Source organism: Mus musculus, chromosome 5, assembly GCF_000001635.26.
Source record: "Mus musculus strain C57BL/6J chromosome 5, GRCm38.p6 C57BL/6J".
Taxonomy (NCBI): domain Eukaryota; kingdom Metazoa; phylum Chordata; class Mammalia; order Rodentia; family Muridae; genus Mus; species Mus musculus.
Genome location: NC_000071.6, coordinates 11,885,475 through 11,899,477, shown reverse-complemented (window position 1 = coordinate 11,899,477; position 14,003 = coordinate 11,885,475). Strand labels below are relative to the sequence as shown.

Below are 14,003 nucleotides of genomic sequence, written 5' to 3'. Positions count from 1 at the left end.
CTGATTAATGATTTCAGTGAGCTGTGTGGTGCCAAAAAGGTGCAAATACCCAATTTCTGGTCACATCAGAATGGGCTAAAGAGTTTACTCTTTTGATCTGCATTTACTCTTCACAAATGTCTACTAAATTCTATGTTGTTTGATTATAAATCCACTTAAAGATGTTTAGATTTAACTAATAAATAAATGTGGCTTTTTTTTTTTTTTTTTTTGCTTTCGACTAAAGCCTCCAATCTGTACCACAAACACCTCAGTCCCTTGTGCGTTCTATTCTTTTTTCTAATTTAATGATTTAATGTGGTTAATTATCTCTAAATCACACCTCCAGTTTATTCCCTTGTCTGACTTAGTTCTTCTAAGACAATGCTCATTAGACTCATCCATGTTTCATAAGGAATTATATACTTATTTTGTCATGTTGATACAAAGTTTTGCTACAGAGTCCCAGACTAGGTTGAAACTCAGCAAAACAAAACCACCTTGAACTTGCTATCCTGCCTCTGCTTCTGGAAGGCTGTTTCTATAGAATTGCATCAGTATCCTTGGAATATATATTGCCTGTTCTAATCTTTAGTGTTTCATGCAGAAATATTCTTTTGATATGACATTCTAGTGAATGGATGTTGTCCCAACTTCTTTGTCAAAAAAAATAAAAATAAAATAAAATAAACCTGTGATGAGAATCCAAACGACAATGGCAAGTAAAAGTACCATGTGAACGAAGCTTTTCCTTATTCCCCCACTAAGTGATTGATAAAAGATGAGATAGCTGGATAAACTAGACACAACCAAAGTTTACACTGAATTTCAATAATGCCATGAGTGTATGTTATCAAGTAAAGATCAAAGCATTATAGATTAATATGTTGTATGGTAGGAAGAACTTCTAAAAAAATTTTGTATTTCTTAAAGTAGCATCATTCTTTGCCTGTGGTATCTCTTATAATTCCCACATTCTTTATCTCAAGAAAATTACTTAAGGAAATGCATGCTCTTTGAAATGAGTACTAAGATCACCTCTCATTCATGTGGAGTATAGTCTTGGGGATGACTTTACTTTAAGAATAATTTTTACCCTAAAATATGTAAGTACAAACCTATTCTCTGAGAATTTACATGCAGATTCACTTACACATTGAATATATACAATCAGTATAATGTATTTTTATATCTCCCATACATTTATTTTTTTTTTTTTAGCTGTGTAAGTTACTAAACAGTTTTGGCTATTAAACTTCAGTTAATATCACTGACGACAATAACTGCTTACTGATAGGAGCTCGGTATTGGCTGTTCCCTGAGAGGTTGTACAAGTACCTGACCAATTCAGATGCAGATACAGCCAACCATCAGAAGGAGCCCAGGGACCCCCAAGGAAGAGGTAGGAGAACGACTTTAGGAGCTGAAGGGGATTGTAATCTCATAGGAAGAACAATATTAGCTAATTGGACCACCCAGAGCTTCCAGGTATTAGACTGCCAACCAAAGAGTATACAGGAGGGAGCCATGACTCCCTCATGATACATATGTAGCAGACGAAGGCCTTATCTGAAATAAATGGGAAGAAAGGTCCTTGGTCCTGTGGAGTCTTGATGCCCCAGCATAGGGTAATGCTAGAGCAGTGAAGCAGGAGTAGGTGAGTGGGTAGAGGAACTCCCTCGTATAGGCAAAGGGGATGGGGGAGAAGACGGATAGGATGGGTGGATTGTGAAGGGGTAACCGGTAAGGGGTATATCGTTTGAAATGTAAGTGTATAAAATGATTAATAAAAATAATATTTCTTATCATTCAGAGAGCATTGCCCAAATAATGTATGTGCAAGAGGGCATGCCCCATGGTCCCAAGTGATATGATGATGTTGCTATTGTAACTTTCCATGATGCTACATCCATAGGAAACTGTTTACTATTCCTTCTTGGAAGGTAGATTTATCGTGAACATAATGACTAAATGACTAGAAATAAAGATTAAGCTTGGCATTATTAAAATGCCTTAAAATTTCAAGAGAATTTCGTAGCCGTTCAGGGGTATACCTGAAAGGGAGGTTGGGAATGAAATAGGATGGGCGGGCAAGAGAAGAAGGAAGCCAAGACAAAGGTTCTCTGATCAAGGCTCAAAGTTTAATTTTCAGCTGTGCGTTTATATAGGGGAAACCCAAAGACCCATCCTTTGTTTCAGCTAGGTTGTGTTGCTTGGTTTCAGCTGGATTCTGTGGCAGAAGAAGCTCAGCAGCTCAGCAGGCAGTCTGCTTCTGCAGGTGGGCAAGGCAGGAGATTTTTATCTAGGTCAGAAGACTCCACCCAGTTTGGTGGAAGATGGACTGTGGCAAACAGTTAAGGTCTGATTAGCCTGCTCAGGACTGAAGGGGAGGGCACAGAACTTTTTTGAAAATAACAAAACAAAACAAAACAAACAAACAAAAAACTGCCTTAGAATGAAAGACCTATCCTTGAGATGTGAATTTTCACATGAATAGAGGACCTCCTTGCAGGAGTCTTCCTGTGTGTAAGTATCTGATCACAACGGGAACAAAATAAGAAAAATTCACATGCTATGAATGTGGAAACAAACTTAGAGATCTCACTCACACAATAATCGACATTCTTTTAGAATGTACCAAGAGTTCCCCCTAATACTCATGTTCTTGGCTTTTGAAGCTATGTTGCCAAAAATCAGGGCACAACTCACTGTTGCCAGGTGTGCCATGTCTCACAGGCTGTCAGAGAAACCCTGAAGGCTGTTTGTAAGATGTCATGCTTGTGGTGGGCTGGGTATTTCCTAAGACTTTAATATACACAAAAGTAGCTTGTAATAATTACTTGAAATGGAGAACAATATAGCTTGAATGTTAAAGTGTTAGATGAAAACTACATTGCCATACCTGCAAAGAAAATACATTGAGTGTAAGATAAAAATGAAAGATTTAGGAAGATGATTGTGCATACTATTTAGTAAGTTGTGGAGCAGAATACACGTAGCTTGGTTTTGAGAATTCCCACACCTTGATTCTTGTAGATATCAATGCATTCTTTAATTAAATACTTATTTAAAATAGTGAATTTTATACTGATTACCCTGGATAATGCCCAGATTTCTTATCAGTTAGATTGAGAAATGCCCCCTGGACTTTCATTGCATCTTGAGTATACTATTTCTGTCATTGAAATAAGTTTACACATTTGAATTTTAATTTTGTTCATCAGAACCTACAAAGTTTCTCATATTTCCCTGAAAATTTGGTACCAGACAGTATTCCTGCAGCTCACATTCCTGAACTAGAAATTGATGTAAGCGACTGTGATGCCCATGACTCCTACGAGAGTTGTTCTTATCCTTTACTCTCAAATTTCATAAGATTTAGAGATAAGACAAGCAATTATGAAATAAGCACATCAGACACAGTTTTGTATTTTTATGAAAAAGATGTTTCAACGGACTGTGGATACACTTGATCCAAAATATGCAACTGCAACTTTGGTCAGAGAATTGTGAGAGATCAGCTTACAGTGTAGATTCTCATGTGGATGGAAGATATGTGACACACATTCCTTAAGTCATGCGCAAATGTGATAACATACAGTGGTTTATAAGAGAACATTAAATGTTGTGAGTTCCTTGCAGATAAAGATTGTTCCTTATTCATATATGTACATATTACACACACAGTATGTCCCTGAAAAGTTCTTTATGATGAAGTTATGCTTATTGAATTTGCTGTTTTGAGTTATACTACTTCACTAGAGTGAATATAGGAGTCTGTAAACCTAGGTCAGTGCCATGCGTAGGAATCCCATGAAGAGCTTAATAAAATATCTCATTTTTTCTATGATATTCTTTTTCTATGTGACATAGACGCTTAATTCAATTAGGAATGAGTTAGCAGTGTAAAATAAAAATAATGTAAAAAAGAGGAAAAAGATAACAGAAATTTTGGTTATAAAATTAAAAGTAGCAACTAAGAAAAGAAAAGGTTATATTTATTTAACATTTTTTAAGGTTTTTCTTTAATAAGATATCTTCTTTATTTACATTTCAAATGTTATCCCCTTTCCTAGTTTCCCCTCTGAAAATCCTCTATCCCCTACGCTCTCCCCCTGCTCCACAACCCACCCACTCCCATTCCTGGCCCTGGCATTCCCCTATACTGGGGCATAGAGCCTTCACAGGACCAAGGGCTTCTCCTCCCATTGATGACTGACTAGGCCATCCTCTGCTATGAATATAGCTAGAGCCACAAGTTCCACCATGTGTTTCTTTGACTGGTGGTATAATTCCAAGGAGCTCTGAAGATACTGGTTAGAAACTTTTTATATAATTATATAATGTTACAATTATATAGTAGCAAAATCAATATTCATCTAATTTTATTGTAATTATACATAAAGACAGTAAAGATTAAGCAAAATAAATTGCAGAATATATATTCATTTAACCAGCCATTAGCAATTTGATTTTTGAAACATGTACCTTAATTTAAAATATCATTAGAAAATAAGATGAATTCTTCTTGGAAGAGGATAGCTGATTTTAATTCATAAAAGTCATCTTCTTTTCTTTCAGGTTGTGACAAAACATTCTTACCAAAGAAAGCAATATACATGAGAGGAAATGTTTCTTTAGCTGATAATTCTAGATTATAGTACATGTCAGTAAGAAAGGCAAAATAGCAAGGAAGTTAAAGTATTGCTCCACAACCTTAGAGCAGAGAAAATAAATGGATGCATTCTTCAAGTATTTAACTGACTTCCCTTTTCAATCAATCCCAGTTTATTCAGTCCAAGAGTGCTCCCTATATTCAAGGTGTATTAGTCAGGGTTCTCTAGAGTCACAGAACTTAAGGATAGTCTCTATATAGTAAAGGAATTTATTGATGACTTACAGTCGGCAGCCCAATTCCCAACAATTGTTCAGTCACAGCTGTGAATGGAAGTCCAAGGATCTAGCAGTTACTCAGTCTCATGCAGCAAGCAGGTGAAGGAGCAAGACTCCCTTCTTCCAATGTCCTTATATTGTCTCCAGTAGAAGGTGTAGCTCAGATTAAAGGTGTGTTCCACCACACCCTTAATCCCAGATGAAAAGGTGTAGCCCAGATCAAAGTTCTGTTCCTTAAACATGGAGATTTGATCTTCTGCAATCCATAGCCACTATGGCTCAAGATCTCCATACCAAGATCCAGATAAGGATCTCCAAGCCTCCAGATAAGGGTCACTGGTGAGCCTTCCAATTCTGGATTGTAGTTCATTCCAAATATAGTCAAGTTGACAACCAGGAATAGCCACTAAACAAGGTAAGTGCTCCGACCACCATTAAACAATTAAGAAAATTCCTAACAGTCATATCCACAGACCAAACTTATTGAGGAAATTCCTCATTGAGAATCTCTTTCGAGGTGTTTTTATACTCTTTCAAGCTGACAGTTAAAACTAATTATTGCACAAGTATTCTCTTTCTCTCCCTAAGTACACCCAAACCAAGCCAATATTTAAAGAAACAAAATGAGAACAAAGAAATAACTCACAACAAAGGTCTTGCTATTGTCCACAGACCCTCAAAGACTCATTTAGGTTCATATTTTATATAAATAGACTATAGCCCATCACAGGCTGCTTAGACGTTCATACAAGACTTTCTTGGAGAAAGTATATCTTCTATCATTTTTTTAGTTTAAACAAATTTGAGTTCTTTGTAAAGTTTAGATATTAGAGCTTGGCGACTCTTATAGAAGAATAGGAAGGATCGGGGCCAGAAATGGGATAGAAACTCCACAGGAAGACCAACAGAGTCAACTAACCTGGACTCTTCAGGCTTTCAAGAGTCTTTACCACCAATCAAAGAACATACATGGGCTGGGCCTGCTAGACCTCCCCACCCATATGTAGCAGATGTGCAGGGTAGTCTTCATCTGGGCCTGGAACAACTAGAACAGGGACTGTCCTAAAAGCTATTGGCTGTACTTGAGACGTGTTCTTCTAGCTGTGCTGCCTTGTCTTGTCTCACTGGAAGAGGAGATGCCTAGCTGTGCTGCCTTGTCTTGTCTCACTGGAAGAGGAGATGCCTAGCCCTGCAGAAGTGTCCAGATTAGAGCATACCCAGGGGAGCTCCACCCACTCAGAGGAAAAGGGGAGGGGTGACCAGGAGGGGGTAGCAGTGAGTAGGATGTAAAGTGAATAAGGAAAACAATAAATTTAAAAATAAACAAAAGCAAGATCAAAACAAACATATGATTTGAGCATTTTGATATTGTGGTAGTTATTTTGCAGACTTTGTAGTAGCATAGAGTCTGTAGGTTTCTGCTTCACTCTGATGGCTGTTATTAGAAATCCTCATGAGTTTACCAAATGTAATCTATGAGGAAAGCCTTCAGCTAGCTACTACCAAGTGAAACCTGGGACTTAGCAGTTGAAATACTTGGTTAAAGAACACGAGTAACTAACTTTGCCTTTTGAATAAATGCTTTCCACAGCTTCTCCTTTTACAGATGTGTTTATTATTCACTGTAGCATATCTTATGCTTTTTGCTGTTTTTCAGTGTTTGTTAATGCACAATATGAATAAATTGTGTTACCAAATTACATTTCTCAAAGTAAATTTTGTGAATTTTGATTGAATGCTTTGATTTTTTACAAATTACTAAAATGTATACCGCCAAAGAATATATGTATAATAAAATTTAATACGATTATTGTTAATAATAAATAATGTTTCCTATTTATTGTCATTTCCTTCATCTATTGATTTTTTTCCTATGTTTTCCCCTTACAGAGCTGACATAGATGAATCTTTAGCTCATGGACTGAAGAGATAAATGAGAAAAACAAAGAGTTTCCATGGAATAATCATCAGATTTTATGGTAATTTCAAAATGAGAAGTCTACTAGAGAGGCAAACTTGATCTCTTTCTAATAAGGTCCAGAGACCTTTGAAGTTATGTGTATGTAACTGTAACACATTCTTGCTTGCCAGAGGGTTTAATTCAGAACAAAAAATATAAGTTAATAACATCCTGAAAGCTTTCCTAATATGATGCATTGTTGTGCCTTGTTGGAGATCTCCAGAAGACCAGCAAAGAGTCAACTCTGAAGCAATCACACTAGGATCTCTTTATTCCAAGCTAAAGCTTGGGTCACACCACCTACTCTGATGCAGCAGAGCAGGAGGAAGGAGTCCCTAGTTCTCAGTGGGACATGGTTTTATAGAACATGTTAGGCAAGTGAGGGAGTTTCTAGTCTGGCACATATTCGATTGTGGGGGCCATTACAAAATTTTTGGTGCCTTTAGCGTAATTGGTGCTGCTGGGAGTCGAATCATACACTTCTGCTTTCCTCCTGAATGGTGGTTGGAAGTGGATTGCCAGGGGAGTAACCTGGAGACTGTTAGTTAACTCAAGTTCAACCCTGGATCAGGTTCTCTAAGATGGAATCTGAATCCAAGATCACTAACAATTACTAATTGCTTTATGTGTGTTTTCTTCTTATCTTCACACAATTAGCTCTTCATTACCATAAGCTCTTAAATTTATAATTTTATCACCCACGGTATATAAATAAGAAAGCTGGTGCCTATAATTATTCAGCAGTTTTGTCCAGTGCCCACAGCTGGAATGTACCTATATAACAAACATTTTACCTTCTTACTTCTGTACTACCTATAAAGGTGTCTGTGGATATCAGCACTTATTAACCTAGCAGAAGCTACAATCACCCTGAGAAGAAACCTCCAGGCAGCTACAGGGAGTAATTTTGATTAGGTTAGCCTCTGTACACACCTATGGGTGATTATCTTGGTTAGGTTAATTGAAAAGGCTGACCTACCCTAACATTGTAGCATACCTCTTGCTTGGATCCTGTACCTCTTGCTTGGATCCTGTACCTCTTGCTTGGATCCTGTACCTCTTGCTTGGATCCTGTACCTCTTGCTTGCATCTTGGACTGAAAAAGAGGAAAGTTTGTCGAGTCTGAGTTTTCCTCATACTCTACTCCTGGCAGGTTCTTCTACTGTAATTTTTTTCACCGTGGTGGAGTTTAATCCTGAACTGTAACTTAAAATTAACCCATTGTTTAAGAGACTTTTTTGTCAAGGATTTTAATACAAGATCATAGGAGGCAATACCCAGGTTCCAGATATGCTAAGCACTTAAACTGTCTAGCTGCTGTTGTTTTTTTTTTTCTTGATAAAGAAATGGAATTGTGTATGTGTTTCAGAGAGACCAATGAAGCTTCTTTAATTAACATTGCACTCTATAGCAGGTTTCCATATGGAGTCCATTCAAAGTTGTCATTTTTATTTATATCTTGAAAGCCCAGCTGGGTGACAACTGTTGAAACAATACAATTTCAAGAATACACAGCAAAAGTGAGAAAAGTAAAATTCTTCTCAGGCTGCATGACTTCTCCATATTTGTACTTTGTACAAGCAAGCTGATGTGCCAATACATATTTTAGAAAGACAAGAACTCAAGCATATTGTGTTAGGGAAAATATCCAAAATAATTTAAGTCATTGATTAGATGCTGATCTTTCCACAACGACTCAAGTGATTGTCACTTACTCTTGCAAATGTAATTCAGATATTTTTCTGCATTTATAAACTCAAAACAACTAATCATTCATATTTAAGGATACTTATGATATATGATGAAACAAATTTACTTATCAACAATAAATATCAAAATTCAGTGTATTAGTAATCTGTATTGTGAAATAGAGGAAGAAAAGGGGAATTCCGGACAAAAATTACAAAGGATCTGTAGATATAGATTAGCAAATATGTGTGTGCTTGTTTTTATTTTGGATTAGCTTAAGAGTTTTTGAGTGTGTTATACTTTTGTAATAACAAAAATTAACTCAATGCTGTATAAACAGAAACTGTACTTTTTAAGCATATGGATATATAAAAGTACACTTAAAGAGGATTATGCATACAGCAAGGGAATTATATATTATCAGTCTAGTATATCATGATGGCTTTATGTCCATTGTAAACCACTGACTTAACTATGTCTGGCCAAATATGGGTAGGTACCTTTCCAGATAATTTCTTCCCACATGCATTCTGACAGTTGCCAGTAAGTTTTTGATTATGACTCATCAAAAATCTAAAAGAATATATATTTCATTCAATTATCTCCAGAGGCTCAGGCAGTGTTAAAGCTAAAATAGCTCTTGATGTTTAAAAGAATGAAATAATGATGGCTATTTTGTTTGTTTGTCAAAGTGTTTATTTTTTTTTTTCTGCCTTGATTCTCTGAGTTTATCATTATGTTATATTTTCAACAAAATAGTATTTTTGTGCCTTGCTCATTTGGTATGAAAATTAAAGAATAAATGTCACCTGCACTCCTAAAGTCATGTGAAATATAAGCATTCTCACTCTTCCATAGAAAAAGAAACAGCTTGTGGCTTAGTATGCCAAGACAATGACTTAGAACATTAGCCATGTACTTGTCTCAGCCAATGTGGCAAAACCAGCACAGTGAGAATGAGAAGTTACTCTCCTCATTCTATTTTTCAGAACTTTATCGTTGAACTTATCAGTCCACACTTAACATGATTATTATATAAACTCCAAGTGAGTGTCAAAACCACTGAGAGCATGGGACAAGGCAATAGCTCCATGCAAACGTTGCTTAGAATATATCAGCTATAGGAGCCTCTTATTCAAATAGGACATCATAGTTGCCTAATGAAAGAAGTGTGTGTATTTATATCAGTAAGAGTTCATGATTATGAGGGTTTAGAAGTAAAAATTTCAATTCTGATAAAGTTAGGTAGATTTCAACAATTTTCTCTTCCAAAACCTAGTGCCGACTCTATTTTGTACACTTTGCACAATAAATTGCAATTTTGTTCCACTACTCTAAGATTCTGCTTCCTTGTGGTAATCAGAGAGATGGTAATTGCTGGAAAATTTATCAAGGCTGCCCTCGGGCACACAGGGAAGCCTTGGTTTTCTGTAATCATCATTTATTAATTCCTTAACTTCAAATTTCATCAGATTATCAACATCTTAATAAATACTTTGAAAATTTGGCCAGGCAGAACATCACATAAAGTAAATGCCACTGGCAAATAATTGTGGTTTCTTTTTCTCTCCAATTATTGATTTTCTCTTTATGTTCAAATTTTTTCCACCTGTTCCTAAGACGTGATCTGTGCCAGCTAATACTTTGCATTTGTGCTGATGTTTTATAGGTGGTAACTCTCCAGGTTCTATTCCATTCCAGTTAACACATTTTGACCAAACCTAAAACATTCACACACACACACACACACACACACACACACACACACACACACAATTAATGAGAGTGTCTTAATTATGGTTTTATTGTGTGAAATAATATACCATGACAGTGGCAACTCTTATAATAGAAAGCATTTAATTAAAGCTTCTTACAGTTCAAAAGTTTAGTCCATTACAATCTTGGCAGGAAAGCATTGTGGCATGAAGTCAGATAAGGGGAGAGAAAAGGCCCTGAGAGTTCTACATCCTGATCAACAAGCACTTTTTCCAACAAGACCATAATACTCCAACAAGGTTGCTCCTCCTAATAGTGTCACTCTCAATGGGCTTATTGGGGGAAATTTTAATTCAAACTACTACATTCCATACTCCCTGGTCCCAATAGGCTGATAGTTGTATCATAATGCAAAATACTTTTAGTCCAACTTCAACAGTCGCCATCGGCTAACAGTTTTATTTATTTATTTATTTATTTATTTATTCATTTATTTAGTTATTTAGGTTTTTCGTTTATTTTGGTTTTTCGAGACAGGGTTTCTCTGTATAGCCCTGACTGTCCTGGAACTCACTTTGTAGAACAGGCTGGCCTCAAACTCAGATATCCACCTGCCTCTGCCTCCAAGTGCTGGGATTAAAGGTGTGCGCCACCATGCCCTGCTAGGCTAACACTTTTGACCCTGTGAAAAGTTTCTTTTGAGACTCATGGCTATTTCTTAACTGTAATCACCTATAAAATTAGAATATTAAAGCATATCACATACCTTCAATATATAATGGCATTCCAAAAAAAAAAAAAAAAAAAAAAAAAAAAAAAAAAAAAAAAACCAAAACAGGAACATAATGAGAATATACTGGAACCAAATGAGATAGAATACCAGCTGGGCAAACGCCCAACTCTGCATGTCCATAACTAATGTCAAAGTGATCTTCAGATCTCCAATGGCATTCAGCTTTATTGACTGCAATGTACTTCTTTTTCTTTGGCTGTTTCAACTCCTTGTTCCATGTTTTCTTGTCAGATATCCTGTGGTTCTGTCATCTCCAACATGTTGGAGTTTTCAATGCAATTTAGGCTTCACTTTCAGAGCTTCACACAATGGTATCAATGTAGGGAACATCTCTGACACATGTATGGCCTCAGCACCTTTTCCTTATCTTTTGAGGGAGACTCCATAACCCCTTTGTTCTATCCCTCATTCTAAAGGCAGAGCCACATGGCTGAAGCTGCCAACTTCTGCACCTTGCTGGCACTAGATCGTGGCTGGTTGTTCAAGCTTCTGTTTTATAGCTCTCTATATTGTGGTTGGCTTCCTTCCCTGCCTAAACCTGGGTGCTCTGAAGACCAGACAAGCCTGAAAGACAGAGATATACTTACCCCTGTCTCCTGGGTGCTGGGATTAGAGGTGTGTACCAACAAAACCTGGCCTATATTTATATTGAATTTCTTTGGACAAGTTGGAAGCTTAGCTGGGTGGCATCTTGCCATGAGGTCACCACTCATTTTATTTCATTTTAACATCAAGATTTTTTTTAGTCTTTATCTCATAGAACAGAAAATTTCCACTTTCTTTTGCTCCTTTTCCCCTTATAGTGTACATTTTGTATTTTTCCATACTGAGCTTGCTACTTTTTCTTATAAATCTCTATAAGAATTAACACTAATAACCAGACAACACAGTCAACTCTTTGAGGTTTCCTCTGCCAATGTCATTAATCCAAAACTCTTTAATTTAGCCTCAGACAGACTTTTAGGACAAATGAAAAAAAACAGTTTTATTCTTTGCCAAAATATCATAAGAGACTGCCATACCTAGGGATCCTTCCCCTCTGTTGACATCAAACTCAGACACTATTGCTGATGCTAAGAAGTGCTTACTTACAGGAGCCCAGTGTAGCTGTCCCCTGAGAGTCTCTGCCAGAGCCTGACCATTACAGATGCTGATGTACACATCCAAACATTGGACTGAGTGCAGGGACTCCAATGGGGAAGTTAAGGCAAGGACTGTAAGCTGAAGGGGATTGCAGCCTCATAGGAAGAACAACAATATTAACCAACATGGCCCTCTAAAGCTCCCAGGGACTAAATCCCAAACCAAAGAGTAAACAGGGGAAGCCCATAGCTCCTTCTGGGTATATAGCAGATGATTGCCTTATCTGGCAGCACTGAGAGGGGAGGTCCTTGGTCCTATGGAGGCTTGATTATCCAGGATAGGCTAGGAAGCAGGGGGAGGGAGGAGGGGATGGCGAGTTGTGGATGGGAAACTGGGAAGGGGGAAATAACATTTGAAATGTAAATAAATAAAATAAGCAATAAAAAAATTAAAAAACAAAAACATTCTCTAGTCCAATAAAAATATTCTTCTTGTCTAAAACCACATAAGCCGAGCTCCCATGCTTCAAATAACCTTCAGCTGTCTTGTCACCCTTGTTCTTACTAGTATGGCCCATTGAGCCCCACTTAAAGCTTCATTTCAAACAAAAGAATACCCAGGCCTATCACAGCAATGCCTCAGTCCCTGATAACAACTTCTGTTTCAGTTATGGTTTTATTGCTATGAAGAGACACTGTGACAAAGGCCACTTTTATAAAATTTTAAGCATTCAAACAGATCATGGTGTAAGTCAATTTTTAAAGCATTTAAAAATAGGTGTGCTCTTCCCTGGAGAAGACCATTGATCCCAATTTGCTTATGATCCTTTGCCTAGACTTGAGGCTCATTACCTTTCCAGTAGTCCAGGCTATCATGTCTGTTAGTGTTGTCCTTGCTTAGGGTATCCATTACTAAATAACCCACTCAAGAATATACACATACAAAACTATTGCATAGGCAGATCAGGCTATATTTGTATGTTTTCACACACATATACAAACATAATTAAAGAGAAAAAATCATGAATTTGAACATAGCTGAGACAGGGGTATATAGTAGACTTAGAAGTAGGGAAAATAATGTTACTATAATCTCAAAAATATTTGACGTTTTGGAAAATAGATTGTAAGAGAATTAAGACAAATATAAATTTATTCTATAATGTGGAATAATACTACTTTTGTTTCTCTGGATAGTCAAATCTGAAGCTGAATTAGTCAGTCTCTAAATATAACTCATGATATAACGTGCATGAAATCATAGTAATAAAACATAACTTTCATGGAAAATGAACAGGCTCTTTAGTGCTGGGGAAATATAAGAACTGCTGAGGTAGAATCTGGTCTGTTCTCTCTACAGGGCAATGCTAGTTTTAGAAGCAAAAGAAGTTTTTAAAAAGTCAGTGGTACCAACACTAATGTTGATGTTTTTAAACTGTACAGTAAAAACCATTAGCAGAAGGCTATCGGCTGAGTCATTTCAGAGAAGAGAAGGAAGCAATTGCCTTAGTCCCATGGTAGCAGTATTTCATGTGCACGAGTACCAGTGAAAGAGGCCTTGGGCTTTTTTCTTGTTTTGTTTTAGGATTCATAATACCATGCTCCATTTCTATCTTCTTTGGAAATAAAAATGGTTTGCCCCAGGGTCCATAGATCTTCCTATTAGAATTTATTTTTGAGATGATCAGTGATTGTGGGCCAGGCAGTCTGAGACAAGCACACATAAGTTAAAGCACAGCAAGAGTTTGTAGCTCAGTAATTCATAAGCAAATTAAGATTTCCTTTCCATTAAGTTACTTGATTCTCTTGATGATTGAAAATTTACAGTGTCTATCAAATTTGTTCTTAGACATGAATTTATGGTTTTTTCAATTATGCTCTTAAATTGATT

General features: G+C 36.7%; 1 long non-coding RNA gene across 2 annotated transcripts; it reads left to right on the top strand.

Moving 5' to 3' along the window:
- The first annotated feature begins 1,249 nt into the window (after nucleotides 1–1,249).
- On the top strand, nucleotides 1,250–4,849 carry Gm34493. 2 transcript variants are annotated; one of them, XR_868275.2, is made up of 3 exons: nucleotides 1,250–1,381; nucleotides 2,203–2,257; nucleotides 4,561–4,849. It is a non-coding gene; the product is annotated as a predicted gene, 34493 (long non-coding RNA). The 2 variants fall into 2 exon arrangements; XR_868276.2 differs by lacking the exon at nucleotides 4,561–4,849 and adding an exon at nucleotides 2,658–2,785.
- The last annotated feature ends 9,154 nt before the right edge of the window (nucleotides 4,850–14,003 follow it).